The sequence below is a fragment of the Dermacentor variabilis genome, chromosome 1 (genome assembly GCF_050947875.1).
Source record: "Dermacentor variabilis isolate Ectoservices chromosome 1, ASM5094787v1, whole genome shotgun sequence".
NCBI classification, from domain to species: domain Eukaryota; kingdom Metazoa; phylum Arthropoda; class Arachnida; order Ixodida; family Ixodidae; genus Dermacentor; species Dermacentor variabilis.
This window is the reverse complement of record NC_134568.1, coordinates 182,480,425-182,494,086: the sequence shown is the minus strand read 5'-3', so window position 1 is coordinate 182,494,086 and position 13,662 is coordinate 182,480,425.

Sequence of the window (13,662 nt, the reverse complement as noted above, 5' to 3'; positions counted from 1 at the left end):
AAGTTAACATGGCCTTTGGTGACATCCCACCCTATGGCCTCCACCGGCGGTAGCATAGGAAACCATGGAAAATAATTCGGATTGCAAAGAAGTATACGGAGAGTTTAACTTAATTTGAGCCAGACTTTAAACTATGGAAATGCTACGTAGCTGGAGAGAACCAAGGTAATGTTTTCTCTCGCTTGGAGATACTCAGATGATTTTTTTTGCATTGCCCCTGATTAGATCATTAGTGTTAATTAACGTTTCTCAATTATAATTAGATCAAAATTCTAAATGATTAAATTGTAGAGCCACACGTGAAACTCACGATACAGCTTTCTGTTGCTCAACACGTGCTTCACAGAAGTGTTTTTCCGAGCGTGAAGAAGCCCACGATCCGCGTTTACACGCACTGTGCCTCGAGCGGCCAGTGTGTGTGTGTGTGTGTGTGTGTGGAGAACTACGTAGACTAGGAACAGATAAAAAGAAATGTACACCTTATCTACTTTTGTCTGTAGACAATCTGTAAACCAGGAGTAGACAAAAGTAATCAACACCTTATGGACTCTCGTCTATGGACAGTCTATAGACAAAGAATCAATAAGGATAAATGGAGATTGTATCGAATTTCGTTTAAAGGTAATCTATAGGGCGGAAGTAGACAAACAGAAACAAGAATCATATCGACTTTTTTCTATAGACCGACTATTGAATGGGAGTAGACAAAAAGAAATAGAAACCTTATCAACTTTTCTCTATAGACTATGCAAAAACTGGGAGTAGACAAAAAGAAATAGAAACTTTATCGACTCTCGTCTATAGACAGTCTATAGACAAAGAATGGACAAAAGTAAATAGAGACTATATCGACTTTCGTCTATAGGTAGTCTATAGAGGGGAAGTAAACAAAAAGAAACAAACATATTATCGACTTTTTCTATAGACCGTCTATAGAATGTTAGTAAACAAAAAGAAATAGAAACCTTATAGATTTTCGTATATAGACAGTCTATAGACTTTGTATCAACAAAAGAACAAATCTATACAAAGGCAAGGTCGCTTATAAATATAAATAAGTCTATAGACTTTCTATAGACAGTCTAAACTCATTTTTGTAAGGGCGTCTTTTCCTTACTGAAAGTATTAAACTTCTGTTATACAAATCACTGTTCCTATATTATATAAACTGTTTTCATCTTGTCTGGGCCACTATAACGCTTTCTAATAACACTGCACTGCATAGAATACAGGAAAAAGCCATACGTTGAATCCTAAATGTTCCCTACTTAACGCAAACTAGTTCTTTATATGAAAAGCCCAATTTACTACCAGTGCCTGACATTTAAGAAAATATGTTAATACTGACACCTGTACTTTATTATTTTTTTTGGTGACCGCTTTTCACCGTCTAACAAATGTTTTCGCACAGCGCAGGACGCGCCTGCATGTATCGGATGTTTCTCGAATGTTATCGATAGTTCTACCCGTTGTCTGTTGTCAGCGCAACTTGTGTAATCTGATTTCATGTATGCGCGACGCGAATGCTGTAGAACTTTCTGGAAGACACACGGGCACCAGCGATTACTCTGGTACATTGCATGGCCGATGTATAAAAGCCGACACGATTGACCCGCTGATCAGATTTTCGCCGATCGCCGACAGCATTCGCCGCTCTCTTTGTGCTTTAAGTGTAACTTACTTTTGCGGGCACAAGTTCACCCAATAAAACGCTAGTTTCATCATGCACAGTTTTTCTGCCTTCTTCACCGTCGCCACCACGTGACAATACGAAGTTGTAGGACCAGTATTTAACAAATGACGCCCTAAAACGGGTCTTTCCAACTCAATACCAAACATAAGACGGTTATTCAAGAAGCTTTGAAATATGGGAATTACCGAGGTCTACAACAATTTTTGCTTATCAAATGCTACGTTGACGACTACCCTATCATTTAAACAAGGCAAACATAACATAATGCTTATTTCTGTGCTGGAATAAGCATATATCTAGCTGTAAGTGTGCATGTAAACTATCGAATGTTTCTTGATTAGGTGTATTTCTTGTACAATGAGTTTTTCTAGCATGCGTATCAAGTACTCTTGTATCTGCTGTATGAAATATTTTCTATATTTTGCCTTATCAGATTTGTGTATATAGTAGTGCATTTTTTTATTATTTCTTGAGTTTTTTCAATGCATTAATGACCAGCTGTATCTTTGAGAATTACTCATCTTGTTTGCTTCACCTTTTTATAATACTTCCTCACAGTCATCCTGAGAATAGTTTCCGGGTTATTAATGTGTAAATTCAATTTTTGTCTATTCTCTTGTGGTAAACTGTGTTCATCCTTTGTTGTGTTTTTGCTGCCTGTAAAACGGGGCTGTGGATCACGTCAGGCCTTGGTGGCTTTCTGTCCGCGGTTCTCAACATCATTTGTATGTTGAACTAAATTTGATTTGATTTGATTGATTGATTGATTTGGTGACAACCGATGAACCCAGTCCTCGTCTACGTACGTACCTGCTTGCTTCTTTCCCAGGGGAAAGTGTGCATGCCAAGATAGTGCTTTATCTCTTTCTTTTTTTTTGCGGAACCACACAACCAAAGAGGCAGCGTGTTTTATTGAGGACCGAATAATTTGATCTCCAAAAAGTTCACCTACACGAAAAGTATTAATGACACCACAATTTTTCCTGATTCCCTACATTGTCTATTTAATGCGCATTTTGTAAGTGGTGTACGTGCGTTCAACGTGCATAGTTTGTTTCTTCAGATTTCCTGACCGGTTTCATCTGACACCGCTTGTGGATCAGTCAGTATTACGTGAATACTTGCTCGTAAGATGTCATGTGCCGCTCACCTTCCCCCCATCCCCCTCAAAAAAGAAAAGAAAAACGACCGTAAAAAAGAAAACGGACGGAATCACGCGTGCAGTAGACTTCTCTGAACTCAGGCTTACACAAGCTGGAATTCCCACCAACCACTTGATACGCAAGACTCCCGTACACTGTAACACAAAAGGCCTCACTCAGGGACAGGCTCAGAGCTATCTGGCTCACCTCGACCGATTCACTCGGCCAGGCTCAGAATCACGCCGCCCCGGTGGACTCAGTGGGGACCACTCAGAGTCGGACGCACGGGTGGAGCTGAGTTTGAGTGAGTCGACTTCTCAGTGAGTTTTTCGAACGGCGGGTGAAGCTGCCGCCGGCCAGCATACCTCTAAATTTGTCCCCACCTTCAATACTAAGTTGAGCTGCTGATGTCCGAAAAAAGCATCGAGAAACACGAACAGTGCCCCGTACTCGCAAACTGGACTGCATTGTGCGACTATTGGAAATACGAGATTTCACAACAAGCGCACAATTCTGCAAACTCGTGGTGGCACAAAGGTCCCGAACTATGGGCCTCACGGAGCACTTCCTAAGCGGGATTAAATTTTCTCCATCTGTCCAGTACACATGCCTTGCTATTGGCTGCTATTAATCCTGCGACGCTACGAATGAGGTAACATCTAATGTCGTACCATAGGAGCATGTGCAAGGTGATAATTTGTAAGTGTTGCGGGAATTAAAAAAAAGATGCCTGTTGCAGATAACAGAATTCTAGTCCTTGAGCTGGATTATTCAGAGAGGCCGAAGTACTTGCATGAGGACGCCAAACACCTATTCAGCTAATTAACGATATATTAATTAAATTAATAATTAGAAATGTACGTTACGTATTACAACTAACGAATTGTCGCCGGTGAGTATGCAAGGCGTATCCAATTGGAATGAATTTCGTAAATGACGCCAGTATGGAGATATGCGCCACCAAACTTACCGTAAAAAATGCACTGTTGTTCCACTTACTTATGTAAACAAAACGCTCTTTGATGCACTGAAGCGCTAAAGTAACTGGAACGCCCAAGTATTTCGTCCCGCACTTTGGGAAATAATATATCTGAGCTGGTGTGATCCTGGAAATTCACTTCAAGTGCATACGTCATGCAAACTTACTGGTTACAATTCGCAAATGGTGACATCTGCCGTAAAGTAATTATTTAGAAGTTAATTAGTAAATGTTTGTTAATTCAATAAATATGTGCTTCTATTTCTCGTGCTAGTAATCTCTGCCTGATCGGATAATTCAACTCAAGGACAAAAGTTATGCAATCTGCCACAGGCGATTTTTAAAAATTCCGTAAAACTTAGAAATCACCCTGTATCATTATTTGCACTAGCCTGGTACGTTGCATGGTGTATCGCAATGAAAACACGTTAGCTGAGTTATGCATTATCATAATGTAAACTCCGGGCGCGCTGATCCAGAGACTTCGGTAAATATACTCTTATGTCTTCAAAGGATTTATCATGCCCAACTTAATGCATTGGATTGCTCTTAGAGAGTTCAAACAAGGTGGCAAAGCGTACATTTTCATTTCACTTTCCATTATTATTTGTGCATTTTCATTAAACATAGTAGTTATTGCTCCTAGTGCTTTTTTCTGGCTTCATTGTCTGTTAGCATCATATGGTTGCAAACAAATCGAGCCTGCTGGTTCCCCTTATCCCTCTCGCGCAAGCACAGGAGTGGTTATTCAGTTTTTCCTATGAGCAATTTATCTGCTACGTTGCCTTCAAATGATAGAGCGAACGCGCGTCTGATAAGTGAAATGCATAAGCCAGCTACACACATTTAAATGAAAAAGCGGAACGCCTTTGTGCTGAAATCCCCGCGGCGGTTTAAAAAGCCGCCCTTCCCTAACTTTCGCAATGCAAGGTATCCGTTTCCAGTGGCTGACAGGGAAACTATACTGGAATATGCATGCATCCTAGCGCTGCGCACGAGGTTAATTTCAAAGCTCACACGCGAACAAAGCATCCGAAGACCGCAACTATTTTTGGAACATATAGCTAATAAGTGCGCAAGAGAAAAACTTGCAATTTTTGTGCGGGACTCTCATATGATGTTTACAAATTATACTATGCAGAGGTGACGAGGCAATCCGCGGTGTACTCGTGTATGCACCTTTCGTGTGCTGCCTTCAACGCATTCTCCTTCGTTAGTACCAAAAACACTTTCAAGCTTGCGTATAACTCACGTAGTTCCCATGATTATGTGAAACCCAAAGGTACTGAAAAAGGGCCTGATTCAGTGCAGGTAATCACATCCAACAGGGAAGCTGTTGCAAGACACTGTAAGAGAAGGGAGCTGAGCAGCGTTCTCTGGTGAATCATTTCCGAGGAAGTATTGAAGTTTGCAACAAGAAAGTCACCCACCACGAAGAACATACGCACATTAACTACCATTTTTCTTGCGGACCTACTTCCCTCTTCGCGCTTGCAGTCTTAACAATCCCAGTGTGTTCAAAATAACCATCTAAAAGCTGGGGCAGCCACCCCGAACGAGGCAGGTTATTCAAACGCGCCTGTGGCTGGCTCCAAAATTGCCACAGAGTGCGAGAACCACTTAAGCCACTGAGTATTGGTCAGGCGGGTTAGATTGCCGGCTGCGGCGTCTCACGAGATGTTTCTTTCTTTATCATGACAAAAAAAAGAATAGTAATTAAGAGAGCCTTTCGCAATGAGACAGCGTCACCGCGCACACTCCCCTTGCTGGCTGCGACTCTAGTAGCGCGAGTAATCTCCGTTGGCATGGCAGAGAGGACATGGGCGATCGAGAGAGAATAAGAGCGCGTGCGAAGACTGAAACTGCGATATTCGTTCTTCCCTTATTTATCTGCGCGGCTTTGAAGTCTACAAAGAGCACCATATCACTAACGATATCGTACTACCGTTGAACATCCACCCGCCCGGTCGAGTGCCAGTTCAAAGACACTGAATTGGCAAAGACGTATAATTTGCACTTGAAGAAAATGGAAATGTATTGCAACTCAGTGGTTCTGACTCGGAAACTACGGATGTAAGCCTTTTTTTCATTGATATGCTATAAGGAGATGTTGATGCACAATTTAAGGCGCCGGCTACTCCTTGTCTCTTGAGTGGTTCCAGCATACAACATGCAGGGTTCAAGATTACATATCAACTAAGCATTTCACACAAGCACCAGGACTTGTCACGGAACGTTTTCACAGGAACACTACGAAGTAAGAAAGACATGGTACGTACAATATGCAAGGTAAATATCTCCACAGTTTTTTTTTAGAAAAAACTCTCAAAAATACAAACAATACTGTCGTCTAATAGTCTCTAGTCAGCGGGTGGTACATACATCGTGTAAATGCACTATCACGTATATTCTCAAAAGAACAGTCAACATAACATAATGCACAAACACATGCATATATACAGCGACATTTAAACGAAAGGAACAATAGAAGCGTTAATAACGGCCAACATTGCCGCTGTCTTCGAGAAAAGCTTTAATGCTTTTAAAGCGCTCTTCTACAAGGACGTTGAGGGCCAAGGACCCAAAAGTTTCTTTAAACAGAAAGGTCTGCGGTCTATTTTATTTAGGGTTGATTTAAGTCGGCATCTTGGTTTCTTGTGATGTGGGCAATCTACATGGAGGTGACTGATATCTTCGTCGACAAATCCACAATCACATTCGGGGGTTTCCGCACGGCCAATTTTGTGTAAGAGATGCTTTTTGCAGGCAGTGCCTAGCCTTAATCGGTGAATACGGGTTTCCATAGTTCTGTCTAATGACAATTAAAATTTGAATTAAATAGACGGATGAGTATGATATAAATCCGAGCTCTTAGAATTCTGGTCAAACCAAGTGTTTCTACACATTTTGAAAGATGTTGTCCTTATAATGCAGCGTAATTCATTCTTTGATATTGGGAGCAGAACCGCATCATCTTTGAGGTGTACTTGTCGTGCTGCTTCATCGGCTGCTGTATTGCCGGGAATGTTACAATGCCCTGGTATCCACTGGAATGCTATTGCATGTTTCACTTCGCTTGCCTTTGTGAGGTCTTTAAGTGTTTCGTATATTATACTATCACTGAATGTTTTCCCTTTTGTGCTGCAGAGTGATGTTAGAGCCGCCTGTGAATAGCTGAAAATTAGCCATTTTTGCTCATCTCTTACTGACAATATAAGTTTTATCGCACATAGGATGACGAACAGTTGAGCCGTTGTGGACGAAATCGCAGGAGAATAACATAAATTGTTCTTGTTTGTAGAGGTGGGGTATAATGAATTGCGAAGTTGAAAAGGATGCCGTACAGGAGCCATCTGTACAGGCGTGTCTGTATCCTGAATACCGCATATATATCTGGTAAAGTGCTAGTTGTTGATCAGCTTGAATGAACATGTTTCTTTTTCTGAATATCCCGTCTACCGACAATTCGATTTTTTGAAATGTAAGCAGCCATGGAGGATATTCGATGTCTGAGTTCCAAAATTAATTTCTTGGCAATATATGAAGATTGTCTCGAATTTCTTTGTGACGTTTACTTATATCTCGTTTCATTATGTCTAGAGCCAATTGATGGCCGTTATGTTGTGTTGGAAGACGGAAATAATGTCGGCATGTTTCTGTAGTTCTTATAAGTGGAAATGGTGATTGGCGAGCCTCAGCTATCACAACGTAGCTAGAATTCGCTCGTGGAACTCCTAGACATACGCATATTGCTATAGCTAAAATACTTTGAAATCCTTGTAAGATAGGCGCCAAATACGCAATATTTTGTCATAATAATGCATTGTAAACAGTCAGCATGGACGATACTGACGCGCCGCATGTTGTGCCTGCAAGTCTGCGAAGTACAGTCCCTATGGCATTGACCTAGTTGTCGAGTTTTTTTATGTGGAGTGCCCAGGATAGCTGCCTATCAAGTATTATACCAAGAAATCGATGCTGTGTGACAATTATGAGAGGGTGTCCTTCCAGATTAAGAGTGAAATTTTTTAGCTGCCAGCGAGTGAAGGGAAATGCAGCTGTCTTCGCGTGTGATAGAACCATTCCTCTCTCTCTCAAAATTGGTTAATGATATTTATACCGTCATGCAATGCCATCCGCAGTAGTTGAGCATTAGGCCCAGATGTCCAAATACGCACATCATCTGCATACAGTTACAACTTTAACTGTGACGGCATTCTGCTTGTTAAATCAGCCATGACGCAGCTAAAAAGAAAGGGGCTGAGTACGCTTCCCTGTGGTACTTCCTGTTTGACAAAATGTTCAGCAGTCTTTCCTTCACCCGTCTGAACAAATATTCTGCGACCTGATAAAAATTAAGAAATCCATCGCAAACACCTGCCAGACAGTCCGAGTTCCAACATACTTAGCAAAACATGAACGTGACTAAAAGTGCGAAATCCAAGCCGTGTGTGATCCAAGTGTGTGATCCAAGCCGCTCTCTTTCCGTCTCTCAAGGTTATGCGTAGAATTCTTCGTTCTATCGCTCTTTGTGCGGTCCTTAACTTGTTCTCAAGCTTCTTTGTCAGTCTCCAACTCTGGGCCCGATATGTCATCACCGGTAAAAGGCACTGATTGTATACCTTCCTTCTCAATGATAACTGTAAGCTTCCAGTCAGGAGCTCACGATGATGTCTGCCGTATGTGATCCAACCCACTTTTATTCTTTTGTGAATTTCTTCCTCGTGGTCAGGGTTCCCTGTGATTAGTTGACCTAGGTAAACGTACTCCTTCACAGAATCTGGAGGCTGACTGGCGATCCTGAATTCTTGTTTCATTGCCCGGTTATTCATCATTATTTTTCTCTTCTGCATATTAACCTTCAGCCCCACTCTTACACTCTCTCTGTTAAGGTCCTCAATCATTTGTTGTAACTCGTCCGCAGCGTTGCTGAATAAAACAATGTCATCTGCAAACCGAAAGCTGCTGAGGTATTCACCGTCGATCCTTACTCCCAAACGTTCCCAGTTTAATAGCTGGAATATTTCTTCCAAGCACGCAGTGCATAACATTGGAGAGATTGCGTCTCGTTCTCCGACCCCTTTCTTTATAGGTATCTTCCTACTTTTCTTGTGTAGAATTAAGGTGGCTGTGGAATCTCTGTAGATATTTTCAAGGGTATTTACGTAAGCGGTCTGTACTCCTTGATCATGCAATGGCTCTATGACTGCTGGTATGTCCACTGAATCAAACGCTTTTTCGTAATCTATGAAAGCGATATAGAGAGGCTTATTGTACTCTGCGGATTTCTCGATAACCTTATTCATGACATCGTTGTGATCTATTTTAGAGAATATCTTCCTGAAGTCCGCCTGTTGCCTTGGTTGACTAAAGCCCAGTGTTGCCGTTATCCTATTGGAGATTATTTTCGTAAATATTTTATATAGTACTGCGAGTAAGCTAATAGGCGTACAATTTTTCAGTTCTTTATTATCTCCCTTTTTGTGGATTAGTATAATATTTGCATTATTCTAGTTTTCTGGGGCCCTTGCAGTTGATAGAAATATCGTATAGAGAGCCGCCAGTTTTTCGAGCATTACGACTCCTCCATCTTTGATTAAATCGACTGTTATTCCATCTTCTCCTGCCGCTTTTCCCGGTTTCATGTTTTGCAAAGCCCTTCTGACCTCATCTCTAATTATAGGAGGAGTTTCTGTATCCTGTTCATTAAAGTTTGGAATAGAGTTCTCCTGAGTCCTCTGGGCACTGTACAGGTCAGTATAGAATTCATTCGCTGCATTTATTATACCTTCGAGATTGCTGATGCTATTACCCTGCTTATCTTTGAGTGCATACATCTTTGTTTGTCCTATGCCAAGTTTCCTTCTCACTGATTTCAAATTGCGTCCATTTTTTTACGGCTTCCTCAGTCTTTCTCACACTATAATTTTGAATATCACTTATATGCGCCTTGTTTTGACAGTTCCGCGAATTCTACCTTATCTCTTGAGTTGGACACTCATTTTTTGTCGTTTCTTTATTAGGTCCTTTGTTATTTGGGAGAGCTTGCCTACTGGTTGCCTTGGTGCCTTGTTTCCCACTTCAATCACTGCCTCTGAAGTCAGCCTCGTTACGGTTTCGTTCATTAGCTCCATGTCATCATCGTCATCTCTCTGTTCTAAGGCTGCAAATTTGTTTGCAAGTACCAGCCTAATTTTTTTTTTCTTTTACCCTTACTGCCTCTAAGTTGACCTGTTTCTTCTTGACCAATTTTACTCTTTCTCTCTTCAAATTGAGGTAAATCCTAACCCTCACTAAGCTATGATCACAGCACTTTATCCTACCTATCACTTCTACATCCTGCACTATGCTGGAATCGGCATGAGTATGAAATCAATTTCATTCCATGTTTCACCATTAGGTCTTTTCTATGTGCACTTTCTCTTGCTACGCTTCCTGAAAAACGTGTTCATTTTTCTCAGCTTATTCCTTTCTGCGAATTCTTATTATAATTATTAAAATAATATAGATGTTTAAGAGATCATCTTTACCTTTCGGTCCGAGGTTTCTTAGCATACTGTACGTAACGCCGTCCGGCTCAGCGGCGGACATTTGTGACATGATGCAATTGCACATTGAAGCTCGCTTAATGTGAAAGTATGATCTAATTGAGCATGTTGGGCCCAATAGCAAGCAGTAATTTTCTGCTTAGCTAACACTACTGAAATATGAAATTATGCACATTGGGATGAAAAAGGAGGTTTGGAGAAAGGGTCACAAAGTTCATCTGCAACTATTATCTCGCAGGCGTCCCGAGCTACAGCGAGAGTACGAAATGGGAAGCTGTGTTACAGGTCTAGTTAAAGAACGAACTACTAGAAAAATTTGTGGGACAGACGTGTGAGGAGACAGCGTGCCACAGAAATCGCGCCAGCGCCGTTTGCCTACATCTTCCATGCGTCTGCGCATTACATTGTGCATTTTCTGAGCGTTTTGTATGCTTCTAAACTTCCGCTCCGTCGGTACGCTCTTTCGGATCGGCGTCTGATTACTCTTAGGTGTTCGTACTCTACGTCAATTGCAGCATAATCTTTTGAAATTGAGACCTTCTTTGTGGATATGTTCATAGTAGCCTCGAAAAATTATCTAAATCTTTCCACCGTTGCATGTTGGTGTATTTGATCCATTAGGTGGCCCCGAAAAGCTTGCTAGTTGGTTAGTCTGCTGTAACGCCTGATATCATAGTGCATGCCAGGGTGAGTTACAAGGATGGGAAAGTGATCCCTTCCGTGCGTTTCCATATCTGTTGTCCATCCCACACCATTCACTTGATCATGTGAACACAGGGTAACATCTATGCAGCTTCAATAATTATATCCTCGAGCAAATGTTGGCGACCCATCGTTTAAAACAGTCAAGTTGCCTTTATCTATGGCGCACTCAATAATGTTACCACGTGCATCATAATGATCGCTGCCCCAGATAATGTTGTGTGTATTGAAGTCGCCACATATAAGTACATTAGAAGGAGCTGTTTTGGAAGATATCCACTAGCGCTTCTAGTGAAATCCGGTTTGAAGGTTGTGGATATAGATTAATCACTGTTATGCAGAGCTTGCCAAAGGATACTTTACATGCGATGAATTCCGGGAAGTCTGAATCACTGGCCTAAATTTGATAAGATGGTAGGTCCTTTCTGACGCACAGGAGCACTCTGCTTACAGCACCTTGACGTAAGCCTTCTAGTGAGAAAATCTTTATGAGCCTAGAGTTGTATGAGCTGAACACCCGTGTCGTAGGTTCTTCCACCAGCGGATGAATTGTAAAGGATTCTTTTTTTTTTGGCGGGGAGGGGGGGGGGCGTCACTGAAGAGTGGCACATTCGCAGTGGCACACACCCAGTGACCCAAGTTGGCGTGAAAGACGTTCCACACAAACGGGCGAACTGAAAATGGGTAGAGTTCCAAAAGAATGCAAAATGCATTAAAAGTCGGGGGTCGCTAAATTGAAAAAAAAGACCTAAACAGACAAGAAAGCCGGTAAATCCAGTGACGAAATGGCTAAGACGGCAACAGTGCCAATATGCAAGGTACGTATGCGCCTCCTGTAAGACGGGTTTCGTACATCGAGCAGGGTGTTCACTTATGTTGAAGTCTGTTTCTGCAGTTACAGGGCCTTACGTTTCAAGCGTAACAAACGCATCTTTCAGCGTTGAAAGATGTAAGATGCAATTTGAACAACATTTCTGATGAAATGAAGCAGCTTGATGATAGAAAAAAACTTTCTTTTAGTAATACCATGTTTGTACGATAAATAATCATAATACACGGCATTTCTTGCATGTCAGTAGGTTTATAACTATCCGCATCTCTTTTCTTTCTTTCTGCTTTCTTTCTTTTTCATAACATCCTCACTAGAACTTCCACGCTCCTTAACTACTTAGAATTAAAGAGAAATTAGGAATCACAATTCAATGCATCCATATTGCCCTCGTGGCTACTAGTATTACCAGCAATTTTGCCGGGCTTGTGAAACGAAAAATGTGCACCTCCCTGAGTGCCAAACTTAGTTATGAATATCTCGAAACGGAAGCGCTTCAGGAGAATCAAAGTGAACGTGCCTCTAAATACGAGTGTCTTAACGTTTTAAATACAAACAAACACCATCACCATGATAATTGAACTCTGGTGCTTTACTTGCCAAAAGCACGATTTGATTATGAGCCACTCCGTCGTGGATCACCTTCCGCCAATAAGACAGAGTGCATATTGTCCGGAGTCTACACTCTTAGACAGAGGTACACTCTTTGGGGTGCATATCTGCCACACAACAATAATCGTCATCTGCTTCGCCTGCGTTTCCTTTCATGAAAACGCCGCGCCCGCTACTTTCTTGTCGGGAATGCTATGTCATGCTGATAACGCGCATGCTGTTCGTTACTGGGAAGTACCGGGCTCGCAGCGTTAAAGAAAGAAAATGCGGACAAGGCAGATGACGTTTATTGCTGTTTGGCAAGATACAACCCAAAGGGTGTAATTTTGTTTTAGAGTGTAAGAAAAGTTTACACCTTTTGAGTCGTACCTTGCCACACAACAATAATCGTCATCTGTCTTGTGCGCATCTCCTTTCTTCAACGCTGCAATCCCTATACTTCCCAGTAACGAACGCCATGCGCGTTATCAGCGTGACAGCATTGCCGACGCGAAAGTAGCGGGCGCGGCGTTTTCAAGAAAGGAAGCTCAAGCAAGGCAATTTACGATTATCGTTGTGTGGCAAATATACACCACAAAGGGTGTAAACTTTTTAGAGTGTTTTGTGTAGCAAGATACAAAGCCAAAGGGTGTAATTTGGTTTAAAACTCTAAGAAAGGTTTACACCCTTTGGGGTGTATATTTGCCATAAAACAATAATCGTCAGCTGTCTTGCGCGCATTTCCTTTCTTGAAAACTCTGTGCTCGTTACCTACTTGCGTTTGTGACGTGGAAGTACCGGGGCTCGCAGCGTTAAAGAAAGGAAATGCGGGCAAGACAGATGACGATTACTGTTCTGTGGCAAATATACAGCCCAAAGGGTGCAAGTGTTTTTAGCATGAAGAGTGGTGAACGGCGAGCCGGACAGCTTGCTTTCCCACTGAGACTATTTGATGGCGCGGCTATTCCGGGAGCACGAGGGCACCGTCGCCACATAGAAATTTTAATACGAAGGCATTCTTTGGCGAATACCCCAGCAAAATCTGTCCATTACGCGCAAAGTGTAACCCTTTGTATCTGCACAAAAATGCGAAATTGGCGACCACATTTAATGGTTGTAATAGTGTAACTGTACATGATTGGCAGCTTTATAGGCGATAAGAAACGGTTGAAACTAAA